The following is a 6538-nucleotide window of genomic DNA, read 5'->3' on the forward strand; positions in this document are numbered from 1 at the left end:
AGAGATGCCAACACCGTCCATGTCAGGTCTTTTGTTTCCAGATTTGATGACACTACATTAAATAGATCTTGGCCTTTGTATAGATAAACTAGATGGAGCAAAAAGTTTTCTTAAATTTCATGACCATTTAGGAATCATAATAATACTATGTCAAGCTACTGGCACATCAGACATGTGTCAATGGATATTGCCTACACACTGACACACAGACCTGCAAGATGTTAACTGCATTGCTGTTAGGCCACCCAGTAACAACCCATTACTGCCAATGCTAATGTTTTATGGTTTGTGAAGTTATAAAAAGATGCCCCTACTGGTTTATTTTCCTAATCTAGTGAAAGCTCCAGTAACACCTTGCAGACTCCTCGAGTTCTATGAACATTCCAATGAGAAACCTGAATTTATTTTAAGTGATTTGTTTCATTTATTAGCATACATTATTAAATGCTTCTCACATTATAATCTCTTCAGCTTGGAATGCCCTTGTCTCATTGACTACATGACACTCAATACTCCAAATTAGTTCAGGTCTCTCCATTATAACTTTTCTTAGTTCTTGATACTGCCATTCACAGCCTCACTATAACTGTACTTGAAAAATTAAGAATGTGATTGATGTCTCAGTAGTTTTCTCTTCTTCATGGACATCAATGGCAAAGTCATGTCTCTCATGTTAACTGCTAACCTTCCACTCCGTGCTTTCTTTGAATAATGTACACTTCAACTTTTGTTGCTTGGGATTAATGAACACTCTGAAGTCACAGATGGCTAACAGGTGGTAGACATGAGGACTAGGACAACTTGGTAGATTACATGACTGGCCTTTTTTTTTAAATAAATACTCGAATATGAATTTATGTAGTGCAGAATGAAGAAAAAGGAAGAGACCCAAAGGAATGTCTTTATAACCATATCAAATTTTTGCTTTAAAAACAGTGTTTTTCAGGGCACACATTATAATAAGACTTGGAAACAGAATTGTAACTTCATATGAAATAAGGTACTCTTAATTTTCTTTTTTTTTTCTTTTCTTTTTCTTTTCTTCTTCTTTTTCTTCTTCTTTTTTTTTTTCTTTCCTGTTGTGCCTCTCAAGGAAGAAAAGGCTACTGTGAGGCCAATCCAAGGTCCAGAGGGGCTCTTTCCTCTCTCTCCCCTCTCTTAATTTTCTAACATGAAATTTCTTTGTGTAGAGCCAAGCTCTTCAGGTGAAATTTCTCTCAGAATTCTAAACAGGAAATGTTTTACTGAATAAATAGGCAATTGTCTTTGTGAGAATGTTGGTTTTTAAAAAGGAACTTGGGTTCCATTGTCATCATAAGGTGTGTTCTGTGCCCCTTTCTTAGGGAATACTAGTTGAGGAAACAAGAATGAAGAACAAATGGGCTTCAAGTTCCATTGTTGTGTATTTCATTTCTAATGATTATAGAGGGGAATCTTTTTATTGCTTTGATGTAAAGGCACACTCTGGCAGAATGGAAAAACTCTAAGCTAAGCGGTTATTAATCTCTTCCCAGAAACACTGATAAATAGTATTAAGAAACATTGCCTCTGTACTTTCTCCAACTTGTGCCAAGTTAAGTCTAAATATGAGAATTCTAAATTTGTGATGAAAAAGAAATGTTTGCATTCAGTAGACTATAAGAAAAAGATACCTGTTTGTAATTTACAGCAAGTTTTTGAATTCAAGTCAGTTCAAATTCTGTTTCCAGTTTTCTCTCTGACCTTGTAAAGGTATAATATTGTACTTTCTACTTCAGAACATTAAATAAATATCTTGTACCATTGAAATAAAACATATTAAAAGAAATTCCTAATAAGACCTATGAAACTTTGCTTTAGTAAGCATAATATTTTCTATTTATTTTGACCTTTTCAAGTGACAAAGTTACCCTAAGAAATATCTTTATGGTAAGTTTTTGTTTTAACTTATTCAAATTCATCAAAAATTTCAGCTGTATAGGAAAAAAAGTTGGAAAGACATCATGGAAGAAGTGACATTGGTTAGATGGCAGAATGTGAAGTCCAGGATTCCTCTTTCTTCAGTGAATACACTGATTCAACAATATACACAGACAAATGAGCAACCCACAAACTAATTGAGAAGCTCCTGGATGAAGGCAAACTCAACCACAGTGAAGCCAGAAAAAATTCAAAATACTATCTCATCATGTACTCTGGGATCAGCAACATATCATCAAAAGGAAACCCCTAGCTCTCAGTTTTTCCCTGGGTAGGGAAAGCAGTGAACTGCACATCCAACAATGTAAATTTTTCAGAGGCCACCCAAGACACCAGATTCTATCTCACCTGTCTCAGAGCACTGATGGGAGCTAGCATATTCTAAATACCTTAGGGCCAGTGGGAGCAATTATAATGTTTGAATTTATGGTCACTTCTGTTTAGTGTAGAAAAAGCTGGCAAAACTCCCTGACTCCATTTCTTCCCTAGGGAGAGAGCAACTTGGACCATGCATGTAATTCTTCAATTTTTACACGGCAGTCCATGGGATTGGCTTCTGTTTTGCCTTCCTCCATGTGCTGGCAGAACCCATCATATTCCATCTGCCCAGAGGAAAAAAAAAAGAAAGAGAAGAAAGTTAGCATGTTGTATTTACAGTTGTCATAGCCCCTCTGCCTGACCCAGTGCAAAGTTAAGTTAAAAAAAAAAATCCTTCTCTGAGCTTCTTTCTGGGGAAAGAAAGAGTTGAACTCTACATCCAATGCCTCAGTCTCTCTAGGGGTTCCCCCACAAAATGACTTCTGTTTTTGCCTGTGTCAGAGTACTGATGGGATCCCTTATAAACTACATGCCTGGGGACCTGTGAGAATAAAGGTGGTGATTTGTTCTACCATGTATATGAATGAATGGGTAAAAATCCCTAGATCCCAGTCTCTTCCTGTGGAGGGAAAGAGTTGGACAGAATCTGCATCAATTATACTTTCCATGGCTGCCAAAGGACCTGGATTCAGTCTCACTTGTCTCAGAGTGCTAGAAAAATACTACATACTCTAGAAATCTGAGGGATGCTGATAACAAACAGGTCAGACTGACTTGTGGGTTTGAGTGGTTCCCAGAACTTCTGGCCAGGCTGACTGAAGGTCTTCTGTACAAGGCTAGACCTAAAGAATAGAGAAATAGCTGTTTTACCTCTTGTGTAGATACCAACACAAAGAGTCAAGGCAGGTAAATAAACAGGAAACTATTCCCCAAACAAAGGGGAAAAGTCAATCTCTAGGAACAAACTCTAATAAAACAAAGACATATGATTTTCCTGAGAGAATTTAAAATAATGGTCCTAACATTTCTCAGTAATGGCAGAAGAACAATGCATACACAAAGTGAAAAATTTCAACAAAGAGAAAAAAATTTAAAATTACCAAATGTAAAATTTGAAGCTGAAAAATACAATAACTGAACTACACAATGCACTAAAGGGGTTCAATAGCAGACTAAGGAAAAAAAAACAGACTATGACTTCAGTAAACTTGAATATAAGTCATTGGAAATTATCTAGCCAGAAGAGAAAAAAAATGAAAAAGGCTTATGTAAGCTTAAGGGACTTATGGAACAATATCAGGTATTATAGTTCTCAGAGTGTTTTGAAGTGAATCCCCAAAAGTCAAAAAGAGAGGACATAAAAGAAAGAAAATTCAAAGAAATAATTGTTGAAAATTCCCAAATCTGGAAAAGGATGTGGTTATCTAGAGCCAGACATCAAGAGAAAACAGCTTGTCACATACAAGGGAATCCTCATAAGATTTCCAGTGGCTCCTTCATCAGATGTTTTCTAGTCTAAAACAGTGTGAGATGATATATTCAAAGAGCCCAAAGGGAAAAAGAAAAAAGAAAAGCTGCCACCCAAGAATAATATACTTAGCAAAAGTGTCCTTCGAAAATGGAAGCAAGATAAAGACTTATTAGAAAAACAAAAGCTGATGAGTTTATCTTTACTAGACTCCCTAATAAGAAATGCTACAAGAATCTCTTGAGATAAAATAAAAAGATACTAAATAGTGAAATGAAATCATATATTTCACTGGTGAAGGAAAATATAAAATGAATAAAGAGACTATAATACTCTAATGGTGGCAGTAAAATTACTTTTACTTCTAGTATAAAAATTGAATGGAAAAGTATTAAATAGTTATAAATATGAAGTTATTAATAAATACAGAATATAGAAATATGCCAATCATAATATTAATAACATAAAATGTTGGAGAGTAAAAGTGTAGAGGTTTTGTATATGGTTAAATTTAAGTTGTTATCAGCAAAAAATAGCTGATTATAAAATATTTTATGTAAGCACCATGGTAATCATAAGACAAAAGCCTATAGAAGAGGATTTTTTCTTATGAGAGAGAGAAAGGGAGAGAGAGCAAAGCATATCAATACAAAAAAATCAGTGCAATATAAAGGAAGACTGGAAGAAAAAGAGGCAAAAGAACTATAAGGCAGATAAAAAATAACAAAATGTTCATAGGAAGTCCTTTTCTATTTAATATTTTAAAAGTATAATTGGGTATGACTTTACAATCAAAAGATATAGAGTGCTGAATAAAGATAAAAATAGGTCCAACTATATGCCGTTTACAAAAACCCGCTTTAGACTGAAGGATGCATGTTGGCTGAAAGAGAAGGATGGAAAGAGATAGTCTAAGCAAAAAGTAATAGAAAGAGAGAACAGGTGGCTAAGCTACATCAGAGAAAATAGACTTTAGGTGAAAAAATGATCACAAAAAACAAAGAAGGACATTATATAGTGATAAAACCCCCCAATTTTCCTGGAAGATTTAACAATTATAATTATGTAAGGACCCAACATCTGGGTACCTAAATATATAAAGCCATTTTTAACAGAACTGAAAAGAGAAATAGCAATGCAATAAGAGTAGAAGTCCCCAATATCCCATTTTCAATAATGAGTAGAACATCCAGACAGAAAATCAATAAGGAAACAGAAGACTTGAAAAATACAATAGATCAAATGGACGTAACGGACATATAAACTGTCCCAACCAACAGCAACAGAATACACACTCTTCTCAAGAACACAGAGAATACTCTTTAGGGTAGATCACAGGTTAGGCCACAAAGCAAGTCTACAGTGTAAGAACTCTGAAAGGATGGGAGTTTCTTTCCTAACCACAATGAAATTAAACTGGAAATCAATAGCAGAAGGAAAACTGGATAGCTCATAGGTATATGGAAATTAAACAAGACATTTCTGAACAAGAAATGTGTCAAAGAATAAATCAAAAGGAGAATTAGAGAATATGTTGAGACAAAAATGAAATGCCAGATACCCAAACCAACTGGAATATAGCAAAAACAGTTCTAAGAGGGGTGTTTATAATGATAATACAGAACACACATAAAAAAAAAGATCTCAAATAAAAAGTCAAATTTTATCCTGTAGTGAATGTCAAATAGAACGAAGCCCAAGTTAGTAGAAAAAAGAGAAGAGCAGCTAAGGTTAGAAAAGAAAGAAACAAAATTGTGACTAGAAAAACAATATGCAAATAAATGAAACAGAGTTGGTTTTTAGAAAAGACATACAGATAGACAAACATTTATCAGAATACTAAGAAAAAAAAGATTGAAAATAAGAAATGAAAAAGGCAACATTGCAATTGATGCCACAGAAATACAAAAGGTAATATGAGATTACTATGAGCAGTTATAGGCTAATGAATTAAATAAGATAAAAAAATGGATAAATTCCTAGAAATATAGACCATATGAGACTGAATCATGAAGAAACAACAACAACAACAAAATTAAACAGATCTACAAGTACTAAGGAGGTTGATCAATAATTAGAAACTTTCTAATAATGAAAAACCCAGGGCCGGATATCTTCATTAGTGAATTCTACCAAGCTTTTCATGAAGAATGCACATTAATTATTCTCAGACTCTCCAAAAAAAATCAATGAGAGAGGAATACTTTCAAATTTATTAGGCCAACATTACCTTGCTACCAAAGCCAAATATACAAACTACAAGAAAATTACAGACCATAATCCCTGATAGATACAGATGCAAATTTACCAACAAAATACTAACGAACTGAGCTCACGAGCATGCTAAAAATATCAGACATCATGACCAAGTGGAATCTGTCCCTAGGATGCAAGGATGTTTCAACATATGCAAACTAATTAATGTCATACACCATCACAACAGAATGAAAAATGAATACTACATGATCATTTCAATAGATGCAGAAAAAGCACTTGAAAAAATTCAACACTCTTTCATGATAAATTCTCTCAAAAAACTAGGAATGGGAGGAAATTATCTCAACATAATAAAGGCCAAATATATAAAGATCCTGCAGATAACATCATACTCAATGATGAAAATCTGGAAGCTTTTCTTCTAAGATTAGGAGCAAGGCAAGGATGCCTACCTTTCCTGCTACTGTTCAATATAGTCCCAGAAGGGCTAACTAGAGCAATTACACAGAGAAAGAAGTAAAAGACATGAAAGCAGAAAAAAAGAAGAGTATCTATTTACAGATGACATGATTTTAT

General features: G+C 34.1%; 1 non-coding gene across 1 annotated transcript; it reads right to left on the minus strand.

Moving 5' to 3' along the window:
• Positions 1-1074: 1074 nt before the first annotated feature.
• On the minus strand, positions 1075-1193 carry LOC124094713 (small nucleolar RNA SNORA64/SNORA10 family). Its single transcript, XR_006852307.1, has one exon. It is a non-coding gene; the product is annotated as a small nucleolar RNA SNORA64/SNORA10 family (small nucleolar RNA).
• Positions 1194-6538: the final 5345 nt, after the last annotated feature.

This window comes from Marmota monax, unplaced genomic scaffold (genome assembly GCF_021218885.2).
Source record: "Marmota monax isolate L192 unplaced genomic scaffold, Marmota_monax_Labrador192_F-V1.1 WCK01_AAM20220418_F8-fsc00007, whole genome shotgun sequence".
Classification (NCBI taxonomy): Eukaryota; Metazoa; Chordata; class Mammalia; order Rodentia; family Sciuridae; genus Marmota; species Marmota monax.